The 16,130-nt window shown below is 25.4% G+C and overlaps 1 protein-coding gene across 4 annotated transcripts in view; it reads right to left on the bottom strand.

The window, feature by feature from the left end:
- Window positions 1-16,130, bottom strand: part of LOC129606305 (SH3 and multiple ankyrin repeat domains protein 3) — a 291,247-nt gene that overhangs the window by 186,161 nt on the left and 88,956 nt on the right. For all 4 annotated transcript variants that reach the window (XM_055516558.1, XM_055516559.1, XM_055516561.1 and 1 more), the window contains one exon: window positions 7,060-7,155. The gene's annotated coding sequence lies outside the window, so the exon portion shown is untranslated. The remainder of the gene's footprint in view (window positions 1-7,059; window positions 7,156-16,130) is intronic.

The raw sequence follows: 16,130 nt of genomic DNA, 5'->3' as shown, positions 1-16,130 counted from the left end.
TTAAAGATTACGCTTTACGGTCAAACTAAATTTTGACTTTCTTTTCAGCCTTCTTTAATAAGAATATTAAATTTTAACTGTTAAATTAATTGGAAATAATAGAATTTAAAAGAACAAAACTTGAAAAATAGGAAAAATTGCTATACTTATCTGAGAAGATACGGGGAAACAGTCTAATACAACTTTCGACAAAAATGAAATCTGACAATATCAAAATTCTCCATATTCAAAATTGTACATAATTCAGGAAAAAAATTTGTCGGTTTCGTATAATAATTTTAAGATGTTATAATGACGTAAGAAAAACGCATTCTACAAATTTGCCCATATTATTTTTACAAAAATGTACTAGGATTCAGAAATCTGATCAAATTAGGTAACATGTTAGTTAAAGCTGAAAATTACTTTCTTAGAGAAACAAAAAAAGAATATGGTTTTGTTAATCAAAATGGTTTTCAAACCCTCGAACTTAATTAACTCAAAAAAACTAAGGATTACTCAAATTGTTTCTCCCGATTGTCATTAATATAATAAAATTTGTCATGAAGTTTTCGAATCCATTTATCTAATTTATTTAAATAGATGTATGTATGTATAACAGTTATATCAAAAAAAGTATAAGACTTTTCCTAATATTAATTTCAAAAAATTACTTTTGATTTGTTCAAACATAATTTCAATTTTTTTTAATTATTTAAAATTAAATGAAATTCAATTTATAATTTAAAGTTAAAGAAAAAATATAATTAAATCATAGTTTTTGCATTTCATTCCATTTCCTTTCGAAATTCTTAAAATTTTTCCCATGTGAATTAGAAATTTATGTTAACCATAAAATCCTCGTTATTTCAGTTTGCAACTAAAAATAATATTTTGATTTCATACCACTATATATGTAAATACTTTTCACTCACTTTAAATTGTGTTCTTTTTTGTTTTATTCTCTTTAAAAAGAAAACAGCGATGTCTATTCTTAGTAAAAGGAAGAGAAAGAGTGTTGTTATAAAAATCAAAAAGAACCTCTTCGTTTAATTATCTTTTTCCTCAGTGAAACGTAAATAAATAAAATTATAATTTCATGGCGTGTGCATCATTTTTATCCGTTTATTTATAAAATTTATTATTAAATTTACAGTTTTGATCTGCATTTCCTCCATTAATACCGTTAAAAATCGCCATAACATTAGCAATTATTTCTCATATTTAATTTATTTAAAAAAAACTTTAAATTTATACAAAATTGGTCTAAATAAAAACCATAAAAATTTTTAAATACATAAAAGAAGTAAACACACAAATAGACAATTAATAAAATCTCATATTGCCGCGTCCTCCATTAAAATTGAAAAGAGTGTTGAGATTAAAAAAAGAAACCGGCAAATCTATTAATGGTGCGCAGTTGTCAAAAAATTGTAAAGTAGTAATTTATATGATAAAGTACTATTCCTATAAATCCATAGATAATCCGGAAAAGTTGAGTTTTTAATTCTCTCAATTACCTGAGGGCACACCAACTTAAAAAAAATAAAATCAGTTACTTATTACGTTACAACAAAATATATAAAATCAACTACTTTTGACTCAGCAAAGTCATAACATATGTATATAAAAGAAACTGTGGTATATGAATTATTGTACAAATGCATACCTGAGATCGTACAGACAACACAAAAATTTCGCTATAGGGTGTCGTGAAGCTACACAATTTTGTTTCAGATACCTTAGTAAGAGTTGGATTTGCGCTGAAACAAGATCTAGAAAGGGACTTACAAGAAGAAAATTTTTCCTCATGGATAGGAACAGCTTCCATTTCCCATATTAGTATAACATAATATGTACCTATAAGCATAGAATACATGAATAAAACATAACAGGTATGTATACAACTTTAACTGACCCCCCCCCCCAATAAGAAAATTTCTACATAAGAGAGAGAAAATAAAATTATATCTTTCCAAATTTCGTTACCAAATAAAATGTACCGCAAATGAATTTGAATATCAGAAACATTTGTTTTAACAGATTGTTGAGTTGCGGGTTTTTTTCTTTTATAAATTAAGAACTATGAAACAATTAATAGTAACGTTGCATTGCACATTGAATTTATAGACAAGTAAACATGCTGCATTTTTCATTTAATAAGCGCTATTAGATTGCTCTTTTTCATGTATTTTTTATTTTGTTTTTAATTTCTATCATTCTATAATTTTTATTTCTTTATTCTTTCATTGAATTTTGTGAAGAAGATTGTATGTAAAATGAAACGAATTTCTCTATACAAAGACCGCGTGTTATTTACGACAATGGTTTATTCTTCCATTTTATAATCTTCTTGTGTTTTTTTAGATTAAAAGAGCATTATTATGTATACATACATATTTAACGGTTAAAAACGAAATCTTAAGTAATAAATTTAAGGTACTCCAGTTAAGGTACTTTACCTTAACATTAGAGAAATATAGGTGCGATTCTTTTTATTGCTTTCTTGCATTTAAATAAAGAAAATAATTTTATAATTTTATTAATTACCTATGAGCAAAAAAAAAAAAAATAGAAAAACAACCTGGGAAAGTTCATGTGCTTTTTTGTTTCAATTCCATTTCAAATAAAATTTTAGAAATGTCTAGTTTAAACACGAATTTGAAAAAAAAAATTGCACAGCATGAATTTGCGTGTAAAAATTTCGTAAAATATAAAATTATACTAGGTAAAAAAAAATTATTCTTTGACATCCTTTTTTATAAGTGCAAAACTGTAATAATTAAAAAAAAAAATTTTATTTAAAAATGAGAAATGCTCAAAACTTATGAATTCACATTAAACTGGTGACATCATGCTGCAATAAAGTTATTAAAATTTCGGTAAAAAGGTGTTAAGCCGCACCAACGCACGTATAAGAAAAATTTATCTTTATACAAGATAGCTATGCATCTACATAGACTAGTCGCCCACATATAATATGAAACATAACCGAGGCCGCATGTACTGTCCTTGAAAATGGAGAAAGGAAAAAAACTTCAGAACTAAGTATATTCTAAATTAACTTGAGTTACTTGAAAAAATTTGATTTGTATGAAAATTTTTGGAAGTAAGCATTAGGGAAATAAGCACAGAATTTTACTTTGCAATGATTTTATCACAAAATTAGCGAGTAAACTACCCTTATTTGTCTATTAAACGAATAAATCTTATGACTTCATTGAGGTAAGTAGTTATACTATGGGGTTTCTGTCCTACCTAGCTAACTCTCTGTGACTATAGGAACTAGGGCATGATAGATATCAGCACTAGCCCTATACTTCACCTAGGAGTGAAGAAGGAAAAAAAAAATCTTCTAAACTATCAAAGTAGCTTCTAAATAAGAAAAAAGAATTTTAAATTAACCAAAAAAAGTGATAAATTTTATTTTTAATAACATAAATACAACACTGGGCCATTAACCTTGAGTCTAATATAAAATTTTTCTGTTCTTCTTTCTTTGTCAATAAAACGGCCAGATTGGCCTGAAAGTACACGAACAACACACAAAGCTATTGAAAAAATATATTTCTTCGTAGTGTTTGACGTGACATTTATCGTTTCCTTCTTTAATGTTAAAAAAGCCAACAATTTAATCAAAAATAAATTTTTAATGCTTAAATAATACTAAAAGTCCCACGAACAAGCACAAATTATTAAAATTGCTATAATTTTTAGTTTTGATCATCAAAGATTTTCTGCATTTCTGTAATAGATTTTTTAGAAAAATTAAGTTGCCCAACTGACTTTCAAAAAATGCCAAAAGCGATCCGACGGACCTTACTTTATTTTGTATATTCTTTACGCCTTCATATGAATGTTGGAATAGATTAAGAATTGTTAGAATAGATTAAGAAATTGGAAAAAATTATATCAATATTGCAAGGGAATTTAGGTATAGATTTTTCTCGATATGATTTATTTCTTTCTTTTCTTTCTTTAAAATTCTGAATTTCTTTAAAATTCTGAAATGAAACGTGCAAAGTCAACCTATTGCACATTGATTAAATATATGAGTTATAATTAATTTTTATTTTTTCAGATAAAATGAGGCTTAAAGAATTAGAGGTAAAATGTGTGATTTTCATGAAGAATGAAAAAATACCAAAAAAATTGATTTGTAGATTATCAAGAATTACAACTCGCTTCCATTAAATGTTTCGAAATGAAAATCTTCCAATGATAAATCTCTTAAAGAGTTTAAATAATTTTAAAATGTGTTGCACAACTACTTAACGTACTACAGTTAATTGCAACTACCTTACAATATTTTCGCTTCTAAAGTATTGTTTTTAACAGCATTTTAATGAATCGTTAAATTTTCGTAATACATCGAAACCATTTTTTGATTTCGTTAATTATTATAAGTAATTTTTGAATAATTTATTTTCATCCCGTATTATTTACTAAAAAACAAAAAAAAAATATCTTTTTGAATTTTTCAAATCTCATAATAATAAAAACCTTGAAATTTATGTTTATTTTTTATAATTATGTTACATTTCCTGACCTAATTGTATCACTATTCCAATTATTTATTCATCCACATCAGCATCCTTTATTTGTTTTCTGAAATATTTTTGAACCTCAATATTCCAATATATACATAAATAAGTAATTATGTATAAAATAGAGCTTATAACTTGCGTTCAATGAACAATTTATTTCCATTTAATATAATATAATGTTTACATATAGAAGTATATATATTATACGCGTATGTAAATGTACATATAGGGGTAAAATAAAAACAAAATATTAAATTATTTCCTCCCCTATATATTTTGTGTTATAATAAAAATTTTCATTTCCATTAATTTATCATTTCCACATCAAATTATACTTAATTTTCTCCTCACATTTTTAATATACTTATATATATGTAAGTATGTACGTAAGCCAATATTTATATAGGCAATAACAAACAATTTACAGCATACGTTTTGAATATCAGTGTGTGTGTAAATGAACGTTCAATATATAAATCACCTCCAAATTTCACTTATATTTTATTTACCTGATACATCTACTCAACATCCTAATTTTTCTCATTTGCAAACTGATTTCTTGAAAAATTTAATTTTTGTTCTTTGCTTTAGTTTGAATAGAACCCTGTACGAAATTGTAAAATTGCATTAAATAAGCTTGTACGAATGCTGCTGTCCGAACTTGATCCTGCCTGTATTAAAACTCAAGTTTTGTAACAACTTACGTTTTGGTGTTTCTGTGTATTTTAGAAATTTGAACCTAATTTGGTAATTATGTTAAAAAAGCTGCCATCTACACACAAAATTGAATTACTAAAAATAATTGATTGGAAAAATAAAACAGAGTCTTGGTTTCTGAACTCCATCAACATGGAGAGAAATTTTACATTACTGATGTTGAAGCCGTCGTTTATAACATTTTTATACAGAAATAATTTTGTATCTAGATGCATCTTAGTTTTGTTACAATATGAGAAATTTTTCTAAAATCTAAAAAAAATTGTTTGCAAAACGGTTATCCTCGATCGATTCTATTAAAACATTTGAAATGTCTATCAATATTTTATTTATATATTTCATAAATTCTCACTTTAAATGGAAAACCCAACAAATTAAGATAAAAGGTTGTTATATAATAAAAAAAATTTATTCATTACTATTATAAAAAATATTCCTATTTTAAGTTGTTTTCGAGTGTTACCATTGACACTACATGCTGCAGTTTATATACTATTTATGTATATCACAAAAATTAGCTTTGGCAACACCCAAAAGCATATTAAATAAGTTTTGTTATATTCCTTTTTTCTCATTTCATTTTCCGTTTGAAAATAATATACAATATAAGAGAGAATATTTTGCAGATATTTATTGTTAACCTCTATGTTTATGAGAATTTATTTCAAAAAGAACACAAAAAGTCTTCCGTAAACCCTATAGCATCATTAAATCACAGAAAATACTTTAACATCATCTCACTTTAATTTCCGAATTGCCTCCTCCACTTGCCGATATTACAAACAAACACATTATAAATATTCTCTTATACATCAATCCTTTATATTTAATATGGAAAATAGTTAAGATGTACACGATATTTTGTTTTCATGTGTAAGATTTAATATGTGCCGCCACCCTTTTTTTAGTGTTTTTTCTCTAGTTAATTCCAGTGAATATTAAAATTAATGCTTTGGTATAAGAATCATCAAAATGCTCCATCAACGTTAATCCATCAAATGATTTAGGGTTGACTAGTTGTTTTATTTTTATAGTGAAAACTAAAAAATTGTTATAAATTGGTATACGTATTTGAAAAGTAACAAAATTTTTTGAAAATAAATTTTATGCAGCACACACAAATATATTCGTATATACACGCTTACATATGTATATTTGAATTGTATCCCTTAATATAAGGGGATGATGAATGGTGACTGGGTTTAACTTTTTAGTTTTTTACGGTCGTGTTCCATTTATAATTTTTTTTTTCGTTTTAATTCACAATAATTTTATTTAGGAGAACGGAAGTCCGTTTTAAATATATATTAATCTATTTACATTTATATTTACAAGAGAAATTTAATCTCTTTCATCTTGTTTTTTTTGTTTTTGACTATATAAACAATTTAAGGCATAAAATATAAATCCTTTAATAAAATTATTGATTTGGAAATGAAATGGAATTGCAAAATTTAAATAAAATTTAAAGAGGAAATTATTTTGCCATTGTAAAAATTTAGGGTAAACAATTGCTCACAACTCATTCTACTTTTACCACTAGTATAGCATTACATAATAACATGTAAAGAACCCCTAGCAGCCCAATGGAAAAGAATATTCTTCAATAAAATAAAATTCTTCAATTTTAAGTAATAAAAGTAGAATGAAGAATAAAGGTTTTCAGTAATAGCAAAAAAAAATATCAATTACCATTGAAGAATATAAGCGTAATGTAAATCAAAAACTGGAAAACGCATCTTTCTCAAAAACAAAAATTTTAAAAAGGGTGCTCACTTTCATCTTTTTCTAACGCTTAATTCAAAAGATAACTTACCTTTTAAAAACTGTAAGACGTTTTCCAACTTTTTTCTTAGAGCTATAGTATAAAATTCTCTCTCTAATTCATTTAATCTCACTTTTATTAGAGAACCTGTAATTATAAAAAGAAATAATAAATTTTCAGTTATCGGAAAAAGAGTGAATTAATATTAGAATTTTTGTATGTACAAGCAACAAGAGTTAAGCTGAAAATGCGAATACCGAATAGGGTAATGAGGAATCATAGCACAGTTTTGAAGAACGAAATGTAGAACTTTTTTAAACATTTGCACAAATAGACAGATGGATAGAGTTCATTTCGTTTTTTTACAAATGTACTCAAAATGATCTAAATAACACAAATGAGAATACATCTCATACATCTGAGTTAATTGGAAATTTTCGCGGGTTACGGCCTAAAATTGCAATTTTTCGTTTCAACCGCTAATAAATCAAATTATAAAATACTTGAAAACTTAGTGAGCCTTTAAAAATTAATGTCACCACACTAGAACAATAACTTGTTCAATAAAAAATTATTTAGCCCAAATATATAAAATTCAGTATTCAAAAATAGTAGAAACTTTTGTTATTCAAAACATATTGAAAATTAATTTTAAATATGAAAAATTAATTCAAATTTTGAACAATTTTGTTTTTTTTTATTTTCACATTCCTTTAAAAAGTGACACACCATTGTAAACATGAACAATATGAGTACAAAAAAAAAATTTAATATTTTTACCAATTTAATTGAACCTATACACCTATTATTCTCTTTACAAATTCTTTCTTCTCCAGCTGTAATGCTGTAATTGTTATAACAAAGACAAACCTGAATAAAAAAATTTGTTAAAAAAAAAATTTTCTCCTACCTGTCAATTCATTTCAACTATCTATTCAATAGACATACAGACCCCAACTAATTTAACAATAATTCTCGATTTTAAATTCATTCATGCATGCTGAGCAAATTAGGTCCAGTATTACGATTAATTTGTATCGCCACAAATTTTAAAATCATTTTATTTTTAATTTTAAAAAATAATTTTAAAAATATTTCAAAAAGCATTAATAAAAATACCAAACTATTGAATACGATCGATGACTTTTCTATGCAGTCCCCAAATCAACCATTAATAATTTTTCCAGTATGTTGCCATGATCACTACAGCATAGTCGCATACAAAACTGTATAACAATATACGTACCATATTTTATGTGTATGTACGTAAAAATGTAAACAAGTATGCATTATGATAAAGTTCGCGGAATAACAAAAAGCAGTGGAAATACAAAAAAAAAAAAAAAATTGATTTCAAAAGATGATGAAAATTCCAAAAAAATATTCCATAAATTGCTATCGAAAGTATAATAAAAATGTTTTAATCAAAATGTGTTAGGTGGCAACACAATATTTTTATACTAGTAAGTAGTGCGCTCGTATTTACACTAACACACAATCGAATATGTGATCGAAAAATTTGCTTCGCATAATTTTAAATTAAGCTTTAACATATTGACTGCTTTTTTAGTTCCACTCAAATTTATGCTAAAACTTAACTTTGCCATATACACATACATACGTTACATATGTACTAACATACAAAAGTAGTTCTTCGAAATTTAATCAAGTTATTAAATTTCCATTCCGCAGTAGATGAAAATACTCAAAAAGAAATAACAATGTTGATGCAACAAATACAGCTACATACAACAATTACTACAAAAAAATAATAAAAAGTTTGCTAACAACGCGAAATTACATTTTTTTAATCAAATTTTAATTTTTTCGCTATAACTTTAACGATACGCTTGTCATATTAAGTATAGAGCATAAGCATAGCATGTCGTGTATGGTAATATTATATGGAGGCGGCTTATTTGGTGAAGTTTTTTTTTTGCCATTACTTTTAATTTTTCTTTTATTTTACAACATTTTAATGCGCGCCTATTCAGTTCAAATTGAATTCTTTTTCTTTTTGCTAATCGATCAATCGTATAGCTTATATAATTTTTGAATCGAGCTTCATTCGTACAATTTAATATTTTTGTTTGTCTCATTGCGTTTACATGAAGCTCGTGCGTAAAATTTTCAAAAAAAAAAATCTATAATTTTTCTTCGGTTTTATTTGGTTTAATTATAATGTTATTGAAATTTTCGATTTTACAGCTTACAATATGAATATTTATAAAGATAATGGCGGCATAATACCGTTATTTATGTATTATCTATAAAATGAATATTATTCTTTATTATAGACATTTGTTATACATATGTATATAACAATTGAATAACAAATTGAAAATATTTTTGTTATACTTACACATGTAATTTTATGATTTTATATGCAATTTTTAATAACAATTACTTAAAATTTTTACGATTTTGTTATAAAAAAATATTTTTTGTTAATTAACATCTCAACTTAATATATGTATGTCAGTCAAATAAACGTCATCAACGTAAGATGATTTTACTAGGATAAAAATAATTAAATTCTCAGAAATATTGAGAATCTTGCTCAATTCAGTAGCGTAATGTACACAATATTTTGATTAATTTTATAATATTTAATTATATTTAAAAAATTTTTAAAAGATACAAAACTAAATTATGAACTTTTAAGAAAACGTTTAAGTATTTACCGAACCGAATAAAACGTATAATACACTATTTCATTCGCGAGTCCTGAATATATGAACGTGGCACATAACATTCGTACCTTCGCACTAAAACATTCGCTTTATTTTGATATTTGGAGTTAATCTGATTTTTTTCGGCACATATAATATCAGTATTGACAAAAATTTTATAGTTTAACTTATTCAAAAACTGTTATCCAACAACTGTTAACTGTTAACCTAGATAATATGGTAACATATGGTGGTATTGAGAAAAATCAGTTAATAAGAAAATAATTGTGCCATAATACAACAATTTAATTGATCAAAATATTAATAAGCGAGAATCGAAACTTTTTCAATATATACCTTTACAATAGACTAACAATTTATATTATTAAATTAAAGTGACAGATAGATATTTTGTAATTAACACGTAATAGCTTTGTATTCAACTTCAAAATTCAAAAATTATGAGCTGTTTTAACAATATACACATACAAGTTCGTAAAATTGTAAATATTTTCCAGATGAATATTTCCCAACTCTTTAGCTTTATTTAATAATTTTGTTATCCTATCTATTAAGCAGATTTTGCTTTTATATTTTGAAATTTTCAACTCATGTATCAAAATCAAGTAAATTTCTTAAAACTTTCAGAAATTTTATTGTAAAAGACAAATATTTAAAAAAATCGAACATTTATTTATGAATAATTTTTCATACCTACTAGTCCAGAAAATTTTTAACATTTCTACTTTCACATTAATGTAGTATTTTTGAACTCATATTATTGAATTCAAATTATTGTCGACAAAGTATAACTAATTTTTAATATTAGCAAAAAATTTTAAGTTAAAGAAGTTAAAATTAAAGTCTGATCTTAAAATTAGTAGAAAATAGTATAAGAACGAACGCCTTTGCTCATTATGGAATATTAGAAAAATTGAGCCACAAAATCCACAACCTTTTCTACACGTATCGGTTAGGCAATCAACAATTTCAAATAAGTTTTTACAATTTTTCTTAATAACGATATACCAAACTCACTTCAATCATCAATATTATGTAAAAATAGAAATTTGTGTTCTAATTTTAAAAACCAATTTTATATAAAAAACAATTCAGATAACAAATAAAAAATCAATTTAAAATTGTTATTTTATTATTTATGTAAGTTCAAGACCACATCGAATATGATTGATTTATTTTTAATTATAATACAAAATATGAATAAATTATTATTTGCCATTTAAAATGAATATTCTTTGCAATCAAATATTTAATTTTACAATTTAAATAATTTGTATGAGAAAATTTAAACAACTGACCACATATTAAAACTTTAATAAAATTATATGTTATTTTTTTTGTCTTTGTGGATTGTGAAATTTACAATCAATAATTTGCAAAAATTTTATTGAATTCAACTTAGATATTCAATGTAATTTCGCAAAAAAGACTGCAATTTCCTAAAGTACAAAATATAAATTATAAAATTTTAATAATGGCTAGCATAAAACTAGATATATTCAGTGAATATTAAAAATTTTGATTATTCAATTTCTAATTTTAATTCCGATAATTCTAAGTTTTATTTAATAATAAATTAATTTAAGCAATTTTGTGCAGAAATTTAATGTGTTCATAATTTTGTGCGTGTGATTGCTGCCCTATTTTATTCAATAAATTACAATGAATTCATTTTTGAAGTACAGTCGTCAAATTGTCAAACCATTTTTTAATTCATGATTAATTGTACTATATAAGTTTTTCCCTTATTGTTAACAATTTATTTTCTTTATTGTTAATCAAATATAATTTTTCAATTTAATTGAGATCAAAATTAAAATTATTTTTAGTTTTCATCTTATACAACAAAAAAAACGACCAGCAAACATCGCAAAAAAAACATAAAACAACTTAAACGAGTTGGTTATAACCGCGTGGGAAGTTACATTTCCTCTTAATTCTCAACTATATTTTTCTTTACTCAATTATAATTGTGTTCATTTAATGATCTTATTGAATTTACAAATTCTCTGAATGATATTTTAATGTATAATATTGGAGTAATAATAAAAAAGACAAAAAATACAATAAAATACAAAAAAAAGTAAGTTTGAAAAAAAAAATAGTTTTTTAAATGAGCAGAAAATTTTACAAAACTTAAACGATAATATTAAATGACAAATAAATTGAATTAAATATCGATTGGGCTTAGACTGTCAAATCATCAGGGCATGTGTAATGTCAAACACAATTTTAAATTAAATCCACAGATCTTGGAATTTTGTCTATAATTGATAAAGACAAAAATTTAAACATTAGAAAAATTTTCTGCTTTTCAAAATATTACTAAATTTGCATATTTCTTTGCGTTCTGGCAAGTTTCAAAATTAATGTTCGTAATCTTCTAGCTTTTAAAATGGAAAAGACACAAACTTAAGACAAAAATGCGTGCAGAGTAAAGTGTGCAAAGGAATTATTTGTCAGTACAAATACTATAAAAAAAAATATTTTTATTCCTTGTAATGAAAATGAAAATTATTAGTTCCAATTTTATTGGAAAATGACATTATCCAAGTTAGTTGCGTTAAATAAAAATTAGATTAAATTCAAGTTTTAAATGGGTTATTTTTAAGTTTAAAATAGGTTATAAAAGTTATAAAAATTAAAAAAACAAAATTTACCAACTTAACAAATTGATTAGAAATTAAAAATTTAAGCAACAACATGTCAAATTTTTAGAAATTTACATCTAATCTATGAATTCTACCATTTTGTGAAATTTTTCAGAAAGTTATCGTTACAATTGAAACACAATTCCTATAAAAAATTTACTTTCGATCAATTTTACGACATCAATGTATGCATAAGCATGTTAAGTAAAAGTTTTCTAATTTAATGTCAAAATATTACTAGATTAAAAAAGTGTGCTGTCAAATAACTTAAACGTTATGACGTTTTCGTATGCCTTATTATATAAAGAAAGACAACAGCCATTAAGTACAATAATACCAACATATTAAAAAATCAAAGGGCAGCATCTTTGAATGAATAAAAGAAAATTAAACAAAACTAATAAAAAAATGCGATTATTTCCTTTTAACACTCTTTCTTTTAATGGCAGTGAAAATTACTTTTTGTTACTGTTATTGAATTTCCTGAAATTCTGTCAAATATATTTTTATAGGTACTTAAATGTCTAATAATGTAATAAAATTTTATTCAAAACTTATGCTTCGCAACATCTAGTTAACGGCAAGCACATGGTATGTCTTGTGTAAGTTATCAGACTAAAATAGTTTTTAATTTAAAAAGGAAAGTTTATGTGTAGTAAACGATGGTTATGATGATGATGACGTTTAAAATGATCATTTATGATGACAGGTTTTCATCAAAAGTGAAGTGTTGATAATGGTAAAAGTTTTTCTTTATTAAAAAATTCTTTATTTTTCTTTTGTTTGTTTTTTTTTCCATAATGACACTTAATGATTATAAAGTCAACCAACATGTGAATAAATATTTTGTCAAATTTTCAGATTTACTTTTTTCTCGTGTTTTTAATCAGCGCAAGAAACAACAATTGTTGAAAAAATTGTCATTATTCGGACGTTAAAAATGGTAAAAAAAAAACACACACCCAGAAATTATCAAATTACAAGCAAATTACTTTTATGAAATTTTACTAGGTTTGTCATTTCCCGGCATCAATTTTTAATAAGAAAAACAAAACAAAAAGCATTGAAATTTTAAATATTCAGCAGAAAGAAAAGCGAGAGTTTTTGGAAATAATTGAAAAAATTACACTTTCGCGTTCCGATTGAATCATAAAATTTTTGATAATTTTTGGATTTATGCAGTGGAAAGAAGTATAAAATAACATTTTTACTTTTTTGACAACTGCAGTTTTACACCAAAAATGTGCATCGACTCTTAACCCAAAAAAAACCCTATTAAAAAGCTCCAAATTCAGCGAATCGTTTGGGATGAAATTTATAGTTAATTATAGAAAGTTTTGTAATTTCAATTTTGTCACCAATATTACGGATGCGACAAAGAAATTGTTGTAACTTGTTCATAAAATTTTATATTTAAAATACAATTCCGCAAAATTCCGTTAAATTTTAATTTTATATACTTAAAAGCTTAATTTTACCAACTAAGAGTTTCGTTAATATTCGAATATTTGAATTATGAAGAAATTGACTTGTTGTCCCTTATCGGAATAGCTGATAAATTCTCAAAATGGAGCTATTCTTAAAATTCGTTACGTGTGGTTGGATAAATATTAAATAAAATTTTTACAATTTTTTTTAGTTTCAGTTTTTGTTTATTCGATTTAGTCCGATTCGATATTGATTTTCAAAATATCAAGAGCATGGTTTTGATCGCTTTTTTCCAAAAAAAGTGTTAAGTTAAGAATACGAAACGGAAAATTATCTATAATTATTTCATTTTTATCTCTTAGTTCTACCTTTGTAAAGATTTTACATAATCTAATAACATTTAGTTTTAGATTAGTTTTCCTCTGAGTTAGTGGCAAATTAGTTAGTGGCTCCTATTACATAAATTCTTAGGTTAAGGTGAGTCGCGATATACTAACTAAAATTAATGTAAACTCAGCCTTCCAAATTCCTGCATTGATTTTGTTTTTTATTTTATTCAATGCGTTCAAAGAAACTGCTGAATACTGAGAACTTTCACAATTACTTTCGACTTTCGCATGTACATACGAGTATTTGAAAAATTTATAAAACTAAAAACGTGTAAAGACTCAAGTTTCTACAAATTTAGACAGTGAAATTTGATTATTGTATAACCGTCTCGTTATTAAATTATCTATAGATACCTGCCGGACTTCTTTTTAATTAATTAATGCATATATTGAAATACTTAATACATGAAGAAAAATTACTATTTGTATAAAATACTCTAAGTACATGTACAGTAATTTAAAAAATTAAAGAATTTTCTCACCCCTTTTTAAAATTGTATTAAAAATAGTTGAACGTACACAAAATTCAATAAATTATTTTTAGAATTGCACTTATAAGAAACCAAAAGAATATATGTAAAATAAAAATTCATCATAATTAAGAAACCGTGAAAATACAATTACAATATTTGGAATGAAAAACAAAATTATATACATACTTATATGTATATTGTCCTAAATAAATAGATGATAAAAACAAGTAAAAACGTTTCAGTCGGTATAAACCGATTGAATTATACCCTGCACCTTTCATTGTTGTGTAGCAATTACTCGAACCTGTGACATCATTCTATAGAAATTTCATGGACATGTCTGACCTATAATAAGACATCCGACTGCCAAGTTTCATGAATCTGACTTCATAATTTTTCCAATTATTTAAAATTAGCTTGTGGAGTTGTATGGTAAGTACCTGAACCTGCCAAGCAATTCCACCAAAACTTCAGAAATATCTTTGAAATATAATTGGACACACAACTGCGAAGTTTTATGAATTTAACTTTATTATTTTTCCAAATATCTAAAATTAGCTTTTGGAGTTGTATGGCAGGTACCCGAACCTGTCAAGCAATTCCACTAAAACTTCGCAAATATATCTGATCTATAATTGGGCACACAACTGCCAAGTTTCATGAATTTAACTTTATCATTTTTCCAAATATTTAAAATTAGCTTTTGGAGTTGTATGGCAGGTACCCGAACCTGTCAAGCAATTCCACTAAAACTTCGCTAATATATCTGATCTATAATTGGACACACAACTGCCAAGTTTCATGAATCTAACTTCTTTATTTTTTCAAATATTTAAAGTAAGCTTTTGGACTTGTATGGGAGCTACTCGAACCTGTCAAGCAATCCCAGCAAAACTTTAGAAATATGTCTGACCTACAATTGGACACACGACTGCCAAGTCTCATGAATTTGACTTTATTATTTTTCCAAATATTTAAAATAAGCTTTTAGACTTGTATGGGAGCTACTCGAACCTGTCAAGCAATACCACCAAGACTTCAGAAATATATTTGACCCATAATTGGACACATGACTGCCAAGTTTCATGAATCTGACTTTATTATTTTTCCAAATATTTAAAATCAGCTTCTGGAGTTGTATGGCAGGTACCCGAACCTGTCAAGCAATTCCTCTAAAACTTCAGAAATATATTTGACCTATAATTGGACACATGACTGCCAAGTTTCGTGAATCTGACTTTATTATTTTGCCGAATATAAAAAATTTGCTGTTGGAGTTGTATGGCAGCCACCCGAACCGGTGCAGCTATCCCATTATAATTTTTAGAGCATGTGTAGAATATAATTGGACACATGTATACAAAATTTTATATTTATAGCTTTATTAGTTTTTGAAATATTTAAAATAAACTCTTGGAGTTGTATGGCAGCTACCCGAACTCGTTGTCTGAATTAGTCCAATAACAATAGGGTTCGTCCTTGGCACAA

This window comes from Condylostylus longicornis, unplaced genomic scaffold (assembly GCF_029603195.1).
Source record: "Condylostylus longicornis isolate FDR11 unplaced genomic scaffold, ASM2960319v2 ptg000018l, whole genome shotgun sequence".
Classification (NCBI taxonomy): Eukaryota; Metazoa; Arthropoda; class Insecta; order Diptera; family Dolichopodidae; genus Condylostylus; species Condylostylus longicornis.
Note: the sequence above shows the minus strand (reverse complement) of the source record. Positions and strands in the feature narration are given on the sequence as shown.